The sequence below is a fragment of the Vicugna pacos genome, chromosome 1 (assembly GCF_048564905.1).
Source record: "Vicugna pacos chromosome 1, VicPac4, whole genome shotgun sequence".
NCBI lineage: Eukaryota > Metazoa > Chordata > Mammalia > Artiodactyla > Camelidae > Vicugna > Vicugna pacos.
This window is the reverse complement of record NC_132987.1, coordinates 102,260,147-102,283,256: the sequence shown is the minus strand read 5'-3', so window position 1 is coordinate 102,283,256 and position 23,110 is coordinate 102,260,147. Positions and strand designations below refer to the sequence as shown.

The 23,110-nt window shown below is 38.9% G+C and overlaps 1 long non-coding RNA gene across 1 annotated transcript in view; it reads right to left on the bottom strand.

The window, feature by feature from the left end:
* Positions 1–23,110, bottom strand: part of LOC140698240 (uncharacterized) — a 53,263-nt gene that overhangs the window by 27,388 nt on the left and 2,765 nt on the right. The gene's annotated exons all lie outside the window — the stretch shown is intronic.

Below are 23,110 nucleotides of genomic sequence, written 5' to 3'. Positions count from 1 at the left end.
AGTCAGACAACCACTAAACAAATAAACACATCTCAGACCTTGGCTCACATTTTGTCCTCCAATATCCCACTAGCCAAACCAAGTCACATAGCCAAACTCACCATCAGTGAGGCAGGGTAGAACACTCTACACGCAGTGTAGAAGAAAAGGAAAGTGACTTGTTTGTTGAATAATAATTCAAACTATCATAATCCCCAGTAAAGTCAGATAAGCAATCTTGGATTCCCTTCTTTCTGTAAATACCTGTGTCTGCACAAACTGCTGATTTAAAATTCTATATCAATAGGGTTTTCCCAAACAAACAACAGAAACCAACTCTGTCAGAAAATGAGAATATTGAAAGAATATGGAATTATTAACAGGTGGAATAGAGAAACTGAGGAATTAGGGTCAGAGGCTCCAAAATCAGTTCAAATGCATTAAGCACCACACAGCACAGATCTGTCCTATGTGAAGACACACTGCCCACTGCCTTTGAGCAGTAGGTCTACACTGTCCAATATGAGAGTCTTAGCCACATATGGCTATGGAGCACTTGAAATGTGGCTAGTCCAAACTGCAGTGTGCTCTACACCAGATTTTTGAAGCACAAAGAAAAGAATTATAAAATAGTACATCAGTTTCTTAAACTGTTGACATGTTGAAATTGTAACATTTGGGTGAAAGAAAATATATTCTTAAAATTAATTTTACCTTTTTTTTTTAATTAGACAACTAGAAAGTTTTAAGTGGTATATGTGACTCACATTACACTTCACCTGGACAGCACTGCTCTTGAAACTGCAGCCTGCACTCCCTACTCTGCCAGCACTGGGTGCTAGTATGTGCTGCTGGCACCACCACCAATGTGGTCTCCAGAAACTGGAAGTTGCTAAAATAGCCAGCACCAGCTGAGAAGAGTCTTCCCTATCCTGTCTTCTTTGCATCCCAAACATAATCCAGGCAAGATTCATCTGCTGAGTCAAACCAGGGTCACATGCTTATGTCCTAGATTCAGAAGAGGCCAACAAAGTGCGTATACGGTGCTTCAAGCCTCTCACCTCTATGGAAGGAGAAAAAAACTCTTACTACAACCAAGATTCATAAAGTGGAATTCCCCGAATATAGAGAGGTTTTTACAGTGAGTATTCAAAAGTCAGTAAAAATTCCACTTTTTGACCTACTATTTTCCTCTTGAGAAATGTAACCTCAAGAAATAGAAATATAGACAGAGGGTTTTTATAAAGATTTTTATCTTAGTTGGGTTCTGCCCGAAGCAAATACAGAAATAAACAGTTCACTTGTGAGATGATCCACAAGCAACAGTAGGAAGCTGGGGAAGAAAGACAAAGCAAAGAAGGAAATCAGTTCAAGGGTGCATCAGTGAGGAGGTCAATGGGGCTCAGCCCCTCTGGGACCTCTGGGACCCTGGTTAGAACACACCACAGGGTAGCACCATCTGAGGAAGGGGGCTGACAGAGCTGAGGGCTGATCCTGGGAATGTTTATTCCCTGGCACTCCCAGCCTGTGCGGGCAAGTGTAGGCCTACATCTAGGGAAAGCCCCTGGGCAGAGAGTCACAAATGCCATTAGCACGTATGAGAAAAGTGAGACATGGGAAGACAGGTAAGGGGATATGAATGAGGCCATGACAGCAGAAACAACTTCCAAGTTGTTTTTTAAAATGATCGTTGCAGTTGGCTTGGAATGCCCTAACAAAATACCGTGGACTGAGTGGCTTAAACAACAGACATTTATTTCTCACACTTCTGAAGGCTGGGAAGCCCCATACCTGGGTGTTGGCAGACTCAGTTCTTGGGGAAGGCCTATGTCCAGGCTTGCAGATGGCTGCCTTCTCACTGTGTCCTCACACAGTAGAGAGAGAGAGAGAGAGAGAGAGAGAGAGAGAGAGAGAGAGAGTCTGGCCTCCCTTCCTCTTCTTACAAGGATACTGATTCCATCATAGGGCCCTACCCTCATGCCCTCATCTAAAGCTGATTACCATCTCCAAATGCCCCATCTCCAAATGCCATCACACTGGGGTTAGGATTTCAACATATGAATCTGGGAGGGACAAAATATTCAGCCTATAACAATAATGTTTTTGAAATTTTTAATAATTCATTTATTGAACAGAACACCTAGTATACGCAAAGCACACTTTAAGAAGCTGTGAACTGCCAAACAAAATAGGCAAAACCCCTTCTCTCATGGAGTTTATATTCCAGAGGAAGAAAGAGAAATAAATAACAAAAAAATCACCAAATTGGTTTGAATGTCAGAAGATGATGAATGCTAAGGTGAAAAATAAAGCCATGAGTGGTGATATGTGTGTCAAGATTGGGAGAAAGAGGCTGCAGATTAGAATAGGGTGGTCAGGGAAAGCCTCGTGGAGAAGGTAACATCTGGGCAAAGGTAAGGGAGTAAACTATGTCAATACCAGTGGAAAGAGCATTCTAGGTAGAAAGAACAGAAACTGCAAAGACCTCAAAGTTGAGAACCTGCTGGTCATGTCCCGGTAACAGTATAAGGGCCAGCATGGCTTGGGCATAGTGAGTGAGGGGGGCGGTTCTAGGGAGTCAGAAAAGGAGTGAGGAACTGAATTACAAAGAACCTCCTAGGCCATTTTAAAGACTTAGAATTTTGCTCTGAATGAGATGGAAAGTGATTGGAGGGCTTTGAAATGTTCATCCATGATGCTCTGTTGAGAACAGACTGAAGGGTAACCAAAGCTAAGCAAGGAGACCAGTTAGGAAGCTACTGCAATGATGTAGCAGTGAAGTGACAGTGATTTGAAAAGGGGAGGGTAGCAGAGACGTTACTGCAGAGAAGACGTTGGGAGAGTATTCTGAAGGTAGAGCCAACAAGACTGGCTGACAGATCAGATGCGGGTTGGGACAGAGAGGAGTCAAGCATGACTCTGAGTTTTTGTCCTGAGCACCCGGAAGAATGGAATCATCACTAACCAAGAAAAGGACAAGAGGAAAAGCAAGCTTGAGGTTAGGAGCATGAAGTAAAGGAGAAAATCAGTAGTTCAGTGATGGACGTGTTAATGGGAAATGAATGGTCACATGGATCTGGCACTCAGGGGCAAGCTCTAGACCACAGATATAAGTTTTGGTGTCTTCAGCATACAGATGATATTTAAAATAACAGATGGGATGAGCTAGATCAAGGAATGAGCACCAACAAAAAAGACTTTCAAGTTGCTTTGGAAAATAGTCTGGCAATTCCTCAAAGGTTAAACACAGAAATACCCTATAATCTAGCAAATCCACTGTTGGGTATATGCTCAAGAGAAATGAAAACATGTCTGTACAAAATACTGAACATGGGGGTTAGGGGTATTGACCCTCCTACAGTCGAAAATTTGAGTATAACTTTACAACCAGCCCTACATATCCATGGTTCTACATCCTCAGATTCAACCAAATGTGGATTGTGTGTTACTGTAGTCCCCATTTATTGAAAAAAATTCACATACAAGTGGACCCGCACAGTTCCAACCCGTGTTATTCAAGGGTGGGTTGTATGTCAATAATCACAACAGGAATATTCATAATTGCCAAAAAGTGGACACAACCCTACTGACCGTCAACCAATGAATGGGTAACGTGTGGTATATAATGGAATGTAATTTGGAAATCAAAAGGAATGAAATACACACCACAACACGTATGAACCTTGAAAACATTATGCTACACAGGACTACATGTTGTATGATTCCATTATGAAATGTCCAGAATAAGCAAATCTACAGAGGCAGTGGTTGCCTGGGGCTAGGATTCAGGGGAAGGAAATCTGGGTAGGGGGTGAAAACTAAGGGCGTGGGGTTTCTTTTGAGGGTGATGACAATGTTCTAAAATTGATCATGGTAAAGGTTGCACAACTCTGTAAATACACTAAAAGCCATTGAATTACACACTTCAAATGATTGAACTGCATATTATGTGAATTATATCTCAACAATGCTACCTGAGAAATACGAAATAAAAAAAGGAAGGAAAAGAAAAAATAAAGGAGCGTTCCAAGGTTTGAGTTTTAGGGCCATCAGACATTTGGGGATTTCTGATGCTTATTAAATATCCAAGAGGAAGTTTTGAGTAGGAGGTTGGGGTATGTGAATTGGAGATGAGGAGAAAAGTCTGAGCTTGAAAAGTAAATCTGAAAGCCCTTAGTTTGTAGATGGTATTTAAAACCACTGTATTCAGTGAGATCACCTAGAAGGTGAGTGCAGAAAATGTAGAGATCCGAGGCTAAGACTGGGGCATGCCAATGTTTAGAGGTTGGGGATATACAGCGGGACCAGAGCACAGGACACAAACCAAAGGAGCCTGAAAGGAGACACCAGTAAAGGAGGAACAGAGCCAAGAGCACAGTGTCCTAAAAGTCAAGTGAAGAAAATATTTAAGGGAAGAGTGATCATCAGTCAAATACTGTCAACACTTCAAGTAAGATGAAAACTAAGAGTGAGCCCTGGTTTTAGCCACGTGAAAGTCAATGGCAGTTTTACAAGAGCTGTTTTGTAGGAGTCATGAGAAGGAAAGCCTGATTAGAAAGCAGGAAGTGAGCACACTGCAGATAACAAGAAGAACCACTGAGAAGATGTGCTTTTCACAGAAGCAGAAAAATGACCGAGAAAATAAAATGGGACAGAGCCTGGAAATTTTTTTCTCCCTAAGATAGGAGAAATAATAGCATTTTATCAACCTGTGAAAATGAGCAAGCAATAGAGAAAACATGATTTTACAGGAAAGAGAAGCAAACTGCTGATGTCCAACTGTCCTTGAACATGTGAGAGAAGATGGAAACTGGTGAGCCAGTGGAAGGGACTGGCCTTAGCCAAGAGGGTGGCAAGCTTACCTGCAGTAACGAAAGAAACAGTCTATGGGCACAGAGCATGCGGGTGGGTAGATGTGTAAGTAGGAGCATGCTACAGGTGACTTTGGGTGGCTTTTATTATCCCAGGAAATTAGGACACAAGATATCAGCAGAGAGTGATGATGGGGAGGAAACATGGAAGAGAGAGAAGAAAAAATAAAATAGTCATTGGGAAACAGGCAAGTGGAGACCTAGAAAAATGCAGCGGTTGCCAGGCAGTATTAAGTGACCACTTGTGGTTAATACTAATGAATTAAAAGTGAGACCAGTCAGCAAGGTGGTGTTTTCCTCCAGATCTGTTCAGTCATTTGAGGGTAGGTCCTGATAAACAAGAGTTGGCTTTCACCAGCATTGGGGTTAACAAAATAGGAAAATGTTCACAACTTGGTAAAAAAGAAAGATGGGAGGTTTTATAGGCAGTGTGATTATAGCACTTCCATAGGAACACAACAGACTGAAAGGAAATGTTTACATGGGTATGATTTTACAGGCAATTTTAATTTCTTACATAGTCTCTAATTTTTTTTTTTCCAAAAATCAAAGCTCACTCTGTCTTAAACAAGCTAGTATTCAGGACCATCCCATATAACCAAAGGCAGGAAGTAGGGCCAGGTCTCACAAGAAAGTTAAATCTGAAAGCAACAGAACAAGACGATTCTTCTTGTCCCTGCCCTCACCCAGTACATAGCCTCTTACTCTCAATGAGCACAAGAATCTTATGCTTCCTTCTGGGTGTCTGAATCATTCTCTTGATCTCCTCTGCTTGCAGATCAACGCACAGGATCCCAGTGTGGCTGCATTGGTCTCAGCTCATCACCTGACTGAGTCTTTGTCTCCCTCAGATACACAAGAGGCAAGCTGACTGGCTCAGCTTGAATTAGGGCTCCTCGGTTGGTTCAATCATCTGGAACCCGGGATGCGAAGTCAGCTGGTGAAAATATAGTGGCCACCCAACCTTTCTTCCAAATAATTAGGGAGAGAGGAAACTCAATGAAGCAGGCCAAGCAGGACCCCAGGTATATCTCTAAAAAAGCATGTATGACTCTAATAAGAAGAACTAATACTTTAAAATGAATACTTACAAAAAAGAGATTGAAAGAAGATAACAAAATATTTAAAACTTAATTTCCCCTTTTTTGTCAAGTATTCCTTCTCTGTTTCAGGTAGGTGTTTATTGTAATGTCTGAAAAGCTTCTACTGAGTGCCTGTTAGTACAAGACACCACGTCCTTCGTGGCACAGAATGAGTCTGACAGGCATAAAATCATATTTAACAGTAAAATTTAATTTTTGAAGAAAACGTTGAGAACCTGGAGTGTATCCCTAACTGCAAAACAGAACTGTTGATAACATCAAAATTCTGAAGATTCTCTCCCTTCATCAGTGAATATTTCCTGCATGTTATTAGATGTGAATGTTACACTAGAGGTGAAAACAGCAGGATAAAACTGAAATGTAAGTCTATTTGCGGCATCCTACTTTAAGGCTATTTTTATGTGCACAAATTGTACATGGTACATGTTTGTGTATATAAAATTCAAGGAAATACAGAAGCCTGGAGAGACAAAGAAAAGGCTCCTTTGTCTGACCTCTCTCACCCCTTACACCCCCAAGTCCACAGTCCTCTGCAGAGGAAAACACAGGGAAGAGTTTACACTATACACTTTCAACTGTTTTTCTAGGTTAGTTTTATTACTATTTTGTTCCCAAGCCTTTTCTTTTCCATTTTTAAACTTGCCTTTCTTTCTTTATGCTGATAACTTCCTGTCAGTATTCCTGGTAAGTTATATACCCCAGTGGCCTTGCACCCATGTTCTATAAAGACATTTTTCATAATATCCCAATGATCTAATCTCTTAAGGTTCTCATATTTCACCTGTTTTGTTTTTGGTTTTTTTTTTTTAAGCAGATGGTTTATGGACTGGTGAAGCAATCATTTAGAAACATACATCTCTTAAGCCATAATCATGTTATAATTTGTCCTGCCTCGCAAACAACCACAGCCAGCCTTCCAAGAGGACAATCCTTTAAATCAAATCTCTAACATTAAAGCCGCTTACGGCTGTTTCAGATAATGGGAGCTGTCCAGTGTGTGATGTGTTCAGTCTCTTCCATTTAGGGAGGATCTGTTGTACCAATAATCGACCTGAAACGAGCTCTGCACTAGAAATTCAGCAGTGAACAACAGAAATAAGTGAGCTTACAAAACTTACTGGAAATTTCTTCCTGAAGGTCAGAGAACATATCAAACACAACAGTTAAGTGTGTATTTTTATTAGTATGTCATATTCTTAAGAGACTCCAATGTAGATTTGTCTAAATTTCTAAAATAATAAATAAGATGCAATAAAAGAAAAAAATCTCTGGAGATTTCCCCTAACAAAAGAAAAATTCTCCTAAATATGTCCTTTGTGGACCTCGTTATGAGTCATATTTGTACAGAAACACAGTTTATCACTTAAAAGTTACATCACCTTGAACAGGAACTGGAATTTGTCTGATATTCAGCCTCCTCATTTATAAACTGGAAACAATAATGTCTATTCTGCAAGTATTGTATGAAGTATGTACAGCACAGGCTTTGCCATGTGCCTGGTCCATCACTGATTCCAATTTCAGCTGGTGATAGATAATTCCCGTGCTTATGGCAAAACTCGATCCCAAATGTCTCTCTTATCTCTCAGCTTTTCTGCTTCAGGACTTGTTCTGAAGATAACAAAATTTTTCAGTCTTCTGAGAACATTCCAGAAACATGGGGCAGTCAACAACCACAGCAGCAACTGTCAGCCAGTGAGGAATGGGAGTCAGTGGACAAATGCCTCGGTCTTCTGGTTTTGAAGGGACAATTCTGAAGCCCATTCTATGCATTTCTTAGAGGGTCCCCAGTGGAGCGGAGCATCAGCTGCCCACAGCAAAACTGACTCAATAATGCTCCCTTAATTGGCTTCCTGAAATCATCACTCTAATAGACTGCCTTCTCCCAAATGTGTATGTCAGACTCTGAGGGGAAAACAAACTAAAGGACTCTCAACAGTGCAAGTACAAATTATGTGGTTAGAACATGATGGTTCCCTTCCCTGCATCTCTTCATAAATACCATTCACTCTACCGATGAGTCAGTCTTCCAGTCCTCATAGAGGACCTACTCCTGGCAAAATAATGCTCTAGACGCAGCTATCCAATATGGTAACCACCAGTGACACAAGACTATTGAGGACTTAAAATGTGGCTAGTATAAATTAAGAAGTGCTGACAGTGTAAGCCATGAACAGACTTTGAAAGCTTAGAGGAAAAAAGAATGTAAACTATCTTAATAATTTTGTATTGATTAGTTGAAATCATAATATTTTAGATACACTGGGTTAAATAAAATGTATTATTAACATTAATTCCACTTGTTTGTTTTTATTTTTTATAATGTGGTTACTAAAAATTTTTTAATTACATTAGTAATTCAGCCTGAGTTAGAAAAATGCACAGAAGCATGAAACCTATCAAAGTAGTAAGAATTCCCACTGTTTCCTTAGTTCCTTGTTGGTCACAGTTCTTATCATTAAGAATCCTTCAGTCTGAGTGAATTAAATCTTTCACCCATTTCCTAGTGTCTGGAACATAGTAAGTACTCAGTGCTTTCTTCCACAGAAATAAGTTAGAGATTTCATTACAGGAAGAAATAGGAGATGAATTTTATAAAACAGGTTGGTGTCAGATACCAACCCATATAACCAGGATGTCAACGTAATTTATCTCAGGGGCGATGTAGCACCATTGAAGGTTTTGGTACCATTTACTAGAAAGATTCATGTGGAATCAGTACACAGGATGCAAAACTGGGAGTGAAACTAGAGTCTAGCTAGCAGGCTACTGCAAAATGCTGAATTTGCAAGTAGAAGGGGGTAGCCATGGCAATAGAAGAGAATCAGATCATAGGATAAAACTAAGAAGGTGCTAGAACTTGATTTGTTCTGGGTGGAGAAGGAAGAGAGGAAGGAATATTTTCAGATGTCAAGTGACAAAATGATGAAATGTGTGTTTCCTGTATTCATGTAATTCCTTTTAATGCCTTCGTTGCAATATGAAGTTCATTAAAAATTCATGTTCTATAATTGCTATTGTTAAAAAAAATAGTTGCCCCAAGATCTTTCCTTCACTCTATTCCTTCTGAGGTATTCTCTAACTCAGGAAAAGAAAAATTACTGCAGAACAGCAGAAAAGGATATCACATTCTTTACTTTTAGCTTCAAAAGCAGTGTTGCAGGCCAACAAAGGCACTGCAAAAGTACTTGCAGAAAGAGACTACATCCTTCCTCTTCACTCAAGCTCCCATGCCCAGAAGATAAGAGAATTTCTGATTAAGATGAAAAGAAGTCATGAGGGAGAAGCAAGAGGGTTAAATGCACATGCAGAGAGGACTGGAACAGGATCCTCTCTCCCAGGAGTGTAGCCTAGGGAGACAGAAGGTTAGAAAAAAGTGTCGTATTCTAGATCTACTACTTCAACTTGGTACCCCAGCATCAGGGCAGACATGGTGGTGTGGGTGTCTGCACCATAATGACATTGAGCCAATAATTCCACATGGCTGGGTGTGACATAAGGGAACAGTGATGCTCTGATGACAGCTCTGAGTCTACCTTAGACTCACCTCTGAGAAGTGGACAAATAAACTTTCCCCACTTCCCCAAGCAGGTCTTAGATATTAGTTGAAGGAGACAGCTGAGGGCCAAAGGGTATTACATTTGTAACCCAAATGTCAGTGTGAATCATGCAAATGAAGTTTTTTAAATTGCACAGATTTCAGAAAGTGACCTCTGGAAAGCGTGACAGATACTATGACCACCAAAGAGCAGATACACTTCTCCGCTGACTTCCCACCTCAACCTCTATCCTGTCATTAAATAAATAAGCCTGGGAACAGGAGTACCACCCTAAAGAGGAGCAGAGGAAGGTAAAATCCAGAACTGACATGATTTTAAACATGACTGGAACAGCGTGACAAAGACTGAGTTCACCTGGAAATGATTACATATAGTTTTATAGCATTAGAAAAAATAGGGCATTTAACAGAAATTAAATGCAATAATGGGAAGATAAAATGTTACCTATTTTGCATATATGATTTTAGGGCCTATGAAAATTATACTTTCAGCAGGTATAAAGGAGTTTACTGCATTCGTAAGAGGATTAAGACCTCTCTTTGGGGAATTATAACATATTTTATTAAAAAAAACCATAATAAATCATTGACTGAAATGCTTCAATACTAAATTGAAATTAACAAAGTGGATTGCTATTTCCCTCCTGCCTGGCCTTCCCTCTGAGGTATGCTCTGATTCTAATTTAATGCTGGGTTAGCATCACTAAGGTGACAAGGGTTGCTAGCCCGTATTCTTCGACACAGGACATTCCAAAGATATCCAGTCCATTCTTGGGTCAGTTAAAGTCTAAAGTTAGATACTGAAGTTGACCTGATAGTTAAGATAACTCTAGAGCAGTGATTCTTAATGGGAAGAGGGAGAGAAGCAGCAGGTAGTTAGTGGGGGAGGGGGGCGGGGATGCTCCCCAAGGGAAGGTTGGCAACCTCCAGAAATAGTTTTGGTTGTCACAACTGACGTAGTGCTATAGGTATCTAGTGGGTAGAGACCAGAGATGTTGCTAAACATTCTACATTGCACAAAGTCCCTACAACAATCAGTAGCCAAAAATGTTAATAAAATGTGGAATCTAAAAAAAAAAAAAAAGATACAAATGAGCTTATTTACAAAACAGACTCATAAACACAGAAAACAAACTTACTGTTACCAGTGGGGAAAGAGGGAGGGATAAATTGGGAATTTGGGATTTGTAGATACCCACTACTATATATAAAATAAACAAGGTCCTACTGTATAGCACAGGGAGCTATATTCAATACCTTGTAATGGTCTATAATGAAAAAGAATATGAAAAGGATCATCTATATATACATACATATATAAACAAATCACTATGCTGTATGCCAGAAATTAACACATTGTAAATCAACTATGTTTCAATTTTAAAAAAGAAAAAAAAAAGTCAATAATGCCAAAGTTGAGAAACCTGCTCTAGCGGTGAGTTAAAAGCCAAACCACACTGAGGATCCTGGCAGCCTCATAAAACTGACCTATCACTTTGAATTGTTAATATAAAAAATTCAGTATTCCACAGGATCTTTTGTTCTGCAGTGAGCTTGGACAGAACTTCTAGAATTGTTACAAAAATAGTTTTTCTTTTAAAGGACTCTTGATGACAATAATAGTAATAAAATTCGGGTAAATTTAGTTCTACTATAGTTTGGAGCAAGAAAGACAATAGAAAACGATCTATTCATCTGTCTATTTTGGATTCTATATTCTGGGCATTAAAATACAGAGATCAGGGGAAGGACAGAAAAGGGGGAAAGGAAGAAGTCTGTAAAGAAAAAAAAGCTCAACATTATTTCTATTATACTGGGAAAACAAATTGCTAGGTCATTTAGTAATACTAGCTTCGAAAAATGTAAACCTTAAATTTTAAAAGGGTCATTAGATTGTCTTAAGAAATAATTTAACTTCTAAATAAAAGTAGAAACAGTCTTTAAATACTTTCCTCCTTCAAACGTAGAACACACTTAATCGTCAACTCGCTCTTAATTTCAGTAATTTGTTCTTGAACAATTCTGTACAAAGACACTAGCTGGGAACCTAATTACCATGATTTTAAATGGGAAAAATTATACTGTATATGTCAACCACAAATCCCAGCCAATTTTCTAAAATTGAGTAAAACACTTCTAAATAAAAACAAACTATCTTGTTAGGACGTAAAGTGCTTAAAACATTACTTCCCAGTAACCAACAAATCAATATAGCTAATAATCAGTTGTTTGGTTTATAGCAACAGATGGAACACCTCCTCTCTGAGGACTCAAGAGCTTTTCAAAATACCAACATGTGAGTCTGATGTTGTGGTTGAAATAACCACATATACTTTCCACATACGTTTCATTGAAAATTTTTGTTGTTTTTCACTTCTCTGATAACAGACAGTGCAGCATATTTTTTCATATACTTACAGGGTCTGTGTATATCTTCCTTTGTTAAATGTCTGTTCAGGTATTTTAGCTATTTCTTTTATCCAGTTGCATATATTTTTATTATTGAGATAATAAGAGTTGCTTACACATTCTGGGTTCAAGTTCTTTGTCAAATATACATACTGTGAATATTTTTCCCCAGCGTATAGTTTATTTTATTGTTTTTCCTTTTAAAAAAATGCTTTCAAAGAGCAGAAGTCTTTAATCTTAATGAATTCAATTACTTAATTGTTTCTTTTGTGGTTAATGGGTTCTATAAAAAATCTTTATCTACCTCAAGTTCACAAAGATATTCTTGTGTTTCTTTATTCTGGAAGATTTACACACACTACGATAGCTACAAATAAAGGTTGACAACACCTAATGCAAGCAAGGAAGTCAAGTGACCACATCTTTCATAAATTGCTGCTGAGAGTACAAAATGGTACAAGCACTTTGGAAAATTGCTTGGTAGTTTCTTAAGATGTTGAACATACACCTAACTTTATGACCTAGCAGCTCTACTCTAGGTATTTACTCAAGTGAAAACATGCCCATCAAATTTATACAAAAATAGTTAAAGCAGCCATAATAATAATAACTTAAAATTGGAAACCACACAATTGTCCAACAAGAGGTAGCAGAAAAACAAATTGTAGTATATGCATACGATGATAAATGAACTACTGCTATATACAATAACATAGATGAATCACAAAAATATGATGAGCAAAAGAAGCCAGACATAAAACACTTCATACTTTTTGGTTTCTTTTATATGAAGCTCAAAACAGCTAAGGCCAACCGATACTGATAAAAATTAGAATAGTGGTTGCCTTGGGACAGGAAGAAAGAAAGGGGATTGAACAGGAAGGGATACAAGGGCATTTTCTAAGGTGATGGAAATGTTTTATATTTTGACAGTGGTATGGATTACATGGTTGTATTGATTTGTTATTGAAATGTACACTTAAATTTTTATCTATATGTAGGTTACACCTCAAAATACATACATCACACTGCATTTTAGAAGCAAAACTATAAATTTTTCCTAAATGTACACAGCTGAGAAAGGTACACTTTACAACGTCCGGGTATTAAAAGTCACAGGCATTCTACCAGAAAAATGCTAGAAGAAATCTTGTTAGGGTGTGCCTGTATTTCCTATAAACTTGTGAAGACCTGTCCTCATCTGTGCCCTTTTACATGTAAATAGAGAGTCAGATTCTGTGCTGAAGGTTGTTTTACTCTGGATTACAACAGTTTAACTCAGCGGGAATTCACAACAGTGGGGCTATGTTCTCCACTACGTTTGATCTATAGTATTGGGCAAATGCCAAGAGTTAATTCAACCTCTACTTAAAGTTGTAAATACAAAATATGGTATAATAGGATTTTATTTGAAAAATTTTTAAAATAACAAGGTTGGAAAATATTTTTGTTAGCTATAAAATTAAACATAACCCACTCCATCTTCTCAAGGATCAGAGCAACTGGATCACTGGATCAGTGACCAAGATCTGCTATACCTCCAACTTAGTCTTAATAGTATAAGGGAGACTACAAAACTGTGGGTACAGCATTAACAAAACCCTTTGTCCTTTATGAACAAACTTGACCTTCGTTAACTTCACAACACTGTTTCCCTGGAAACCTGAAAAAGGTGGAATGGAAGTGGTGCTACTAGACAATATTTCTCATGATAAAAAACAACAAATTGCATCTGGCAGGAGAGAAAATATATACGACCTATAACTACCTGGTAAGAAACCATAGTTTTGGCCTCCCTGCATGTGATGACTCTCATAACAAAGCAGGCCCCTTGCAGGGACTCTGGAGTTCATGCCTCAAATGTTGTTATAAGAGGTACTGGTTCCTATGGGAGACATGAGGCTTTCAAGCTAAGATGGCCCACATGTACGTGTCTCATCACCTTTCAGCTGAGCTGTCAACTTGGAAGCCAGAGACAGCCCCTTGGCATGAGGATTGCTGCAAGAAGTCTTACTGAAGAGGGATGCCAATCACGCCCTTCTAGCAAGTTTTATTTTTCTGCCCTATATTCCTCTAATTGAATCTAATGCTAAGTCTGCCCCATGGAAGTCTCGTGAGTCAGAATTTTTGGCGTTCCCCTGGTGGGCACTGTCATAACCCAGTCTACAATACACCATACCATATATGGAATGGTAGTGAGTGAATATGTTTTTCGTGATGATGGGAAATTCACTGCTCTTAGACTCAGTCTCATCTCTGTCCCATTGATAAGTCACTCTTCCATGCCATAATATAAAGCAGAGATAGCATTTGCTCCTGTACAATAGTAGGAATGTCATGAACACAAAATAATGCATGAAATACTTTGACCTCCTCAGAAGAAAGACATTATAAAAATCGAAATATGCTTTGGTACAGGCATAATTGCTAGCTTTATTTCCCCAGGCATTTTTGACAATATGCTATTTTTTGTTTTTCTCACAGATATGTACATAAATAGTTCCTTTTTAAAATAATAAGTTTATTTGCATCAAAAACGAAAATTATAATCTCTCTCCTACATCTGGTTAACTGCACTTGGCCATTATATATCACAAATCAAAAAGCAAACAAAAGGAACAGTCAAACACACATTAGGGAAGTTGGTGACCAGGCAGTAGACAGGAACAAAGAATGGAAATCCCCAAACCATTCTAGAGCAGAGAGAAAAATGTCAAGGATACTTGGGCTTAAAAGTACTTGACACAAACTTTAAATAAATAAAGCAAACAAAGAGTAGCTCCTGAACAGTTTCCATAAGCATACAAATTAATCTACCTGTTAAGTCTGTCAGAAATCAGTGTACTACTCTGAATCACTATCTTTTCTTGGGTTTGCTATTTAGACTTTTTTTTCAATATAAGTTTCAATGAGCCCAATATTAAAAGTAAGCCAATAAACCTAGTATTATCATGTACTCTAGTAGAAAGATTAAGACATCCTAAGCATACATGAATTTGTCATTTGAACTTTAATTATGAAAAAGAGCTGGATACAGTCATCTTCTCTTACTGAGTTCTAGGTATAAAGCCCACATCCTCATTTGGCAACTGACACTACCATTTGCACACACTGAATGACTTCGCAAAAAAAAAAAAAAGATTCAATGTGTAAATGACTTGATAGCTAGTTTGGGATGATAAGGCTGCAGGGCTTTTTTCTTTTGTTTTATTTTTGAGGAAAAACAAAACAAAACACCATATCTTTCCAGGTGAAATACGTAACAATCTGCAATTTTAATTTATTTCCTAGGCACACATGCAAATTTTACCAATAGTCTGCAGCAGAGTACTTAAGCTGCCACAAGTTGATCAACACATTCTAACCAGAGTCAGTTCCGCTCTCCTGGGTGTTGAAGAAGTACCTACTGGTGGAGATGGACGAGAAAGAGGCAAACGAATCCACCCGATTCCTTAACCCTATAATCTTCCCCACCAATGCATTTATGTCTGAATAGATAGGAAATAAATAATATGGCCGAATTGCCTACACTGGGGCCACTCCTTTGGTGGCAATAGAAAAGAGCCTCTCTCAAGTGGTGACTGAGAGTAGAATCCGTGTGGCCCCACTGCAGAGATGGCAGGACAGATTACTTCTATCCAAGTAGGTATGCCTAGAAGACTAATCAATTCCAATAGTTACACTAAATTTGAATGCTAATAAGCACTGGCTCTATGATAACAGAGTGTGTGCGTGTGTTAACAGATGACTCTGCAATTATTTGTTTAAACCCCGAATGTCAATTCCTTGAGAATATGCATGAACTATCTCTTATTAATCCTTTTACTCTTAGTTTTGCATATAGCCTGGTAAATAGCAAACTTAATAAATGAATGAATAAACAAATGGTTGAATGAGTTGCAGTTTCGTGGCCAGTCTCAGCAGCTACTGAAGATACTGCTACTCTATCAATTACAATTCTTTCAGCTGCAATCAACAAGTAACAGAGCAGCAGATCAAAAATGAATTAAATGAAGTAGATATTTATTATTTCATTTAAAAAGAAAGTGAATCCAAGGTTGGTACAGTGATTCAATTATGTCATATGGGTCCAGGTTCTTTCTATCTTTCCACTCTTCCAACCCCAATATGTTAGCAATGTCTGCCTTCATGGTCACAAAATGGCTGCTAGAGCATCAGAATCACATCAACACAAGAGTAAAGAATAGACAAATCATAAAGGAAGAGGGCAAGCAGAATTTTTTTTCCAGAGGCTTTTCCATTCTACCACACTTTTGCTACCCCTCGCTGACCAAGATGGAAACTTGCCCATTATTAAAACAGATGAAGAATGAAATACCCATAACTGGCAAAGAAGAGTTCTCCCTGGCTAGAGAACAGAGAACAAAGATGCATCCTCCCTGCCTTACTCTACCAAAAGAACGAAGTGACAACTCTGTTTACACAGAAGAGAAGGAAATGGCTATATTCCGCAGTATTTGCACAATTCATTAACAGCATGATATATAGCAGATGCTGAAGAGCCAGCACACTCTCAAATCATGCATTCATTTATTCACTCAACAAATATTTGGCAGGCACTATTCTCTGTCCCTGAGATACATGTGAGAACAAAATATAACTTCCAAACCTCGCTGAATTTATATGTTAGAAGAGAAAGACAAACAATGAACAGTATGTATGATAAATAAGATAAATGTATCACATAAACATTACATTTATACATGAAAGTGATGATTTTCTTTTCCCCAATATCACGGTAAGGTAGAACTGGGTAGAAGCTTTAAATATGGTGATCAGAGAAGGCCTCCTGAGGAAGTGACAATGATTAAATGGCACAAGGTCAGACTGTTGCCTTCCCAGCCCAAACTAATTTTTCAGATGGTTTCAAGAGAACTGCCTTTAAAATGAAAGAACATGTCAGAAGAAGAGCAAGAGAGCAAAACCTGAAGTACTGCATAGAATATATCCAGAAAAAATTTTGGTTGTGCTTACAGACACACTGAAAGCAAGTAAACTAGGAGCTTACTAAGATTAAGGAAACTGTGTTGGTAAAGAATCTATAAGCCTGAAAACCAAAGAGCCATGTGACTCTTTGAGCTTTAAAAGAACTTTTGGCCCTACAAACAGCTGCAAAATATATGTAGCCTCTAAGGGGAACATATACCCACAACCCACTTCAGATGTGGCCAAGAATAATAGACAAGTAAGGTTCCTCCAAAGAGCAAAACAGGGGACTACAGAGAGCAATGGCCAAGAACTCCCACCTGGAGAGCAGAAACAGGGTCCAATAGAGGAACTCTAGACTGGCAGAGCAGAGGCTCTTCAGACCCCTGCCCAGGTGGTCTCCATCAACTAATGACTAGTGACTGCTGCGTCACTCACTCTTCTCTTACCTGAAAAGGAGTTCCAGCTTTCTGACCCACCCTGATCTACCTGAGTTACACCTGGACTGAGTGAAAAGACTGAACATCACCCAAGCATCATTAGATTTGAGCTGGATACAGTAATTAGATGGAACTTTGAGTTGTCTGCCTCAGGGAAAGGGAGAGTGTGTTCTATGTGTCTCGCATGGGGAAGGATACACACAAAAACGTGACAGTCAGAGACGCAGGCTATGGGAGAGACAGCTAGCCACCCACTAATATTCATCCACCCCTTACTCCTGACACATAATTAGGTTACGTTTCCCGGTCTCCCTTGCAGACTGACGTATTCATATGACAAAAATCTCAGCTGTAATATACGAGTAGTTGTGATATGTGCCTGGCTTTTCAGGACTTGGGCCTTTAAGAGAGGTGTGCCTTGTCCACACTGTTCCCCTCTCCACTGGCTGAAACTTGAACAAGGCTCGACCTGATAACCAGGTCCCAGAGGATAAAAGAGTTATGACAAGTTGGAAGAATCCTGGGTCCCTGAATCACCATGTGGAAGAGAGCTGCTACCAACAGGGAGCACACTTGATTGATTATCATGGGGGAAAAATAAGCTTCTTGTTCATTAAGTCACTGATTTTCTAGGTCTGTTTTTACAACAACTTAGTCTACTCTAACACAGAAAGTTAACTCCCTGGCTAAAGTAGAAATTATCTTCTATATAGTTTAAGGTGCCAAAAAAGAACAAAATGCACTTTAGCAAACTTTTGTCTTGGTTATTATGGGATGCTATTACAGAATACCCTAGACTTGGTGGCTTATAAACAGCACAAAATTTATTTCTCTCAGTTCTGGAGGCCGGAAGTCCAGGATTAAGGTGCTGGCAGATTCAGTGTCTGGGGAGATTCTACTTCCTGTTCCACCGGCAGCCAACTTTTCACAGTGTCCTCATGTGTAGGAAGGTCTCTTTTCTAAGGGCACTAATCCTATTCATGAGGGCTCTCCTCTCATGGCCAAATCATCTCCCAAAGGCCTCACACTGGTGGTTAGGATTTCAACATATGAATCCGGGAGAACATAAACATTGTCTATTGCAGCTTTCTTTCAAAATAGCTAAAATCCTTAAGGTTTTAAAAACTATCATTTTCCAGTTATTTTGGGGAAAAACCCTGTTGTGGAACCCTTAATTTCCTACAGATTATAGATAAGTGAATCATTACTGTATTTAACATGTAAGATTTAGCAGAATAGTGGGGGGAAAAAAGCAGGACAGAACAGTATTTGTCGATGTAGTACTTAGACATCTTTACGGTGCTAAGACAATTAAAATACAAATATATTCCAATGCCATTAAAAACTCCATTCCAAAAGCAATTCCTTAATGCCTGTCTCTTGCACCAGGTGCTAAATTTCTCAAGAGTAGGGACTCTGTTTTGCTCCCTCCTATGTAACTAATACCTGGAACAGTATCTCAAATATAATGAGCATTTGATTAAAAATTGTTGAATGAATAAATAAGTAAATGAATGAATGAACAAATGAAAAAAGCATTTACAAATTTTAATTAGTTTTAACTTTTGTGGAAAAGTACCATGTTTAGTAGAAATTCCAAAAACAAAAAAACAAAAAAGTTGTATTCTTTTTGACTTACCATGAAGACTGTCATCTCCCATCAAAAAACTTCCCTGAATTAAAGAAAATTCTGAAATTCAAAATTCTCTAAGTCAATAGGCACACCAGTAGTCAACTGAGAGATATGCTGGGGTTTCAATTTCTAGCTTGAGTATTCTACATCCAGACATCTGACATTTATACAATGAAATATAAAAATAAGCCTCTGGTAAAATATTATGAAACAGACTCCTTTCTAACTTCAGACATCAATCCCAAACTTTCCTTTTGTCATCTTGAATTTAACAGCAGGAATTGTGCACATTACTAAAGACTGGCTTTAGACCCACAGTGGAAAAAAAAATCAGTATCTTGGTAGTTAACTCCCAGTCTCCTCCCAGCAATGCCAACAGTAGATTTATCCACCCACAGACTGGAAATAGGTTTGGTTTGTTTTGCTCACACAACAGGACAATGGATCAGCAGACAGCTAGTCCATAATGTCAGCATTACTGACACCATGGGTGGTAAATCCCCTTAATGCAAATAGTTGTATCCCAAGCTTTCAAAGGGATGCTTGTCTAAGCTTAAGAGGACCCATAATTTTAAGACAGACATTTCCTTCAGAGTTAAGGACTCCAATGGAGCAGCACTAAATTTTGTCTGGAATCCTATAAAAAAATTAGACTTTCAGAAAATGGATCAACAAAACTGAAATAAGCTTACCATATTGTTCAATTTGAGTATAAAGCAAAAAGAATTCTAAAACAAATAGTCAATTTTTGCTTTCTTGCTTACCAAAAGTAAGAAATAGTTTAATAGGTATTTTACTTCAAATAGATTATTTAAGCCAGCATTGAATCTAAGATTGAAAATTCAGTCTTCAATGTTTATTAACCAATTTTAATTTTTAACATATGATTCATTCACTCAACACATTCTTTCAAGAATTAATTGAGTCCTGCGACAGAGACTGCTTGTTGCTTATTCTAATATCCACTGTCCCTATTCTAGAAGCCCTGAATTTCAGCTAGGTACATGGATGCTGAAATAAAGACCAGATCCCAAGTCTCCCTTTCATCTAGGCTCTTACCTGGAAGCGGGGACTGGGGGTAACCAGAAATGTTACGTAGCAGCTTTTGAGAAATAGTCTTAAAAAGCAGCTGGTATATATTCTTTGCCCTGTCTTCTCACTGTCCTCCACCCTGCTGTTTAGGATCTGTTTCTAATGGAAGGGGCTATCTCTGATGCAAAACAATGAGACCCACATCCTGGGGATGACAGAGTGGAAGGCTAGAAGCAGCATGTGTTCCTGAGGACTTTGTGGGTCAGAGCCCCCACACCAGCCCCAGACTGCCTACCTCCAGGCTTTTCATGAAGAGAAAAAATAAAGTCCTATCTTTTAAAGTCACTTGTATTTGGGGTGTTCATATTACGGCAGTGAAACCTAATCCTAACTGATACAAGCACAATCTGTAAAATAAGCGTTGAAATACAAGATGAGTAAGGCAAGATTCCTTGCACACAACCCCAAATTCTAGCAATGAATACTGAAGTCCAAAGAACACCAGAGTGGATTATGATAGATGGGTTTTGCCTGTTTGTTATGGTTTCAAACCAACTCTCTTCTCCTGGTAGCAACAGCCACTTTTCTTTGGAGAAGCTCTTCTCCCATATCATGAGATCAGATTTTAATTCCTGTAGCCCCATTTCTGAGCCAATCTGTTATTTGGGGGTGGGGGGGTGGGGAATGTAATCCAAGCCTGGCCAATTAAAGTACTGGCCATTGTAACTGATTCAGGAATGATCATATAAATTAAACTCAGCCATTTAGAATCCTGCTGTATTAACAATCATCACTATAATATGCTGCATAACAAAACAACCCACAACTCAGTGCTTACAAGAACAAGCATCTATCAGGGGTCCACAGGTCCACTGGGCCTCCCTAGCTTTAGGCTGCTGACTGGACCCAGGTCTGCTCCGCATGTTTCTCATCCTCCTCGGACCGGCAACCATCTGGGTGAAGTTTTCTCAGTAACACATGGCAGAGGCACAAGAAGCCAAGCTAAGTCACACAAGCACATTTGAGGTCTCTGCTCATGTCACATTGATTAATATTCCACTGGGGTGGGGAAACACATTCTGCTCACTGTAGGGAACTATGACATCACATGGCAGAGGGAGGGTATGAAGAAGTGGAAATAATAATACAGTCAATTATGCACACATCTTGAGTTTCCAGCACCTTTAAAGTCATGGTACTAGAAGGCCCTAAGCCTGAAGCTGCATGTGCCAATGTTCCAGGCTAAACAGATGAAGCGAAGCACATCTCCAACAGCAGAGAATAAGTTAACACATGAAGAGAAGCAAAGACAGCAGAGGTAAGAAATGGGTGGGGAGACACACCAAGTGTACTGAGTCCTCTACTTTATATTGGGAACATGCCAGGAAAAAATACCGAGAATAGCAGTGGCATGAACAAAAGTTGTGGGGATTCAGAAAAGTGAGAAGATTAAAGAAATTTTTGAAGCAGACATTGATCAGAATGATGAGCAAGAGTCATTTTCACCATAGCAGACACAGAAATGATTTTCAGAAAAGAAAATTACATAAATGCTCTAGCAGTCATCATTGGTTTATGTACCTAATCTCTTTTCTTAGCCTTCTGTCACAGAGCCGAAAAAACCTACTCACTTTCTTAGAATCTGTTGTTGTCATGTAGTTTTGATGATTAGACAGAACAGAAACCTGCTGGGGTCTCTCAGGAAAGCTTTTCCTTCCTTGCAAAAATGGAAGAAGCAACTTTCCCTCCTACTTCTTCCCCTACCTCTTCCATCTCCATCTTCCTGTCTGGAAGACAGCTTGCTCCCTAACTGGAGGGCAGCCATTCTGCTCTTGAGAAGGAAAGCCCGAATGGCTGCAGAGAGGGCGGTCTTGACGCAATGAGCCAGTGAACCACTGCCAGCAGCTGGCTCCACTGATCTCGTTTGCTGAAACAAATAAAACCTTTCCTGATTCAGATGCTGTTGACCTGGTTTTCTGTTACTCACATCTGAAAGGATTCCTAACTAACTGAAGCCTAAAGTAAAGGTAATGTCAGTTTTAGGACAAGAATCAATTATACAGCTAACCTTTGTATACCACCCTACAGTTTATAACACCTTTTTACACACTTTATTGAGTTACTAAATTAGAAAGGATTACAATTAATTAAAGATAAAATCTTTGACTATCAGAGTAAGTAAGTTAGGTTTTTTCAAATGAGACAGTGAACTAGAAAGTCCACTATCACTGTCTAAATGCTAAATAGATTTATCTATTACTGCTATGAGAAAGGCAAGAAGCCATGAGAAGTTTTTGAGAAGGGGATTTCATTTGTGTTTATTTCATAATGCACTGTGAAGGATGGACAGGAAAAATAAGACTGAACCAAAGAGATCTGAGAAGCTTTTGTTTGATGAATGAAGGATTCACTGACAAAACAACAATGGACTCTAGCGAGGATGGAGTAAAGAGTACCAGGATAGCTCTTCAAAGTTACAAAGCAGGGTAAAACATATGAAATACCTATTTTCAGACACTGTAACACAGGCAGAGCAAAAATGCAATCCCAAAAAGTAAGGAAACAAATGAGGTGAGCCCTACAAGTGCCCTGGCTTTATGCCTGGCGGTACTTTCAGACCATGGTCCATGTAAGCAGATTCAAGAAAAGCTGGGCTGAGGAGATACAGATTGAGTCTGGGGAGTATGAGAGGTCTGGAATTTGCAATAAGGAGTCCTAGACAGGAAAAACTATACACAAAAAGAGTTTCTGAATACAATTTAAGTCTTTGCCTGACTACTAAGCTGTCAGCATACAGGGTGTAGGGTGAAGCCCCAAGATGCTGGGCAAAAATTAACTACCAGGGGAAAAATAATTACTGGGGTACTACAATCTGACAACTACTGGAGCTCACAGGGCAAGTAATCATTTGAGTTTTATCCAACCAGAGTACAGAAACTTTACTGAAGGCTTGTGATACAGAAAGCCTGAGCCACTCCTTGACAAGAGGACTAGAAAATTCTTGTAACAAGGACAGTCGAGACTCTCACAAAGTTTAGTAAGCTACTAGGGTAACAGCTTCCCAAAACAAAGCCCAACACTCTTTAAAAATTCAGACATTCAATGTATTCGTTTTATAATGCTGCCATAACAAAGTG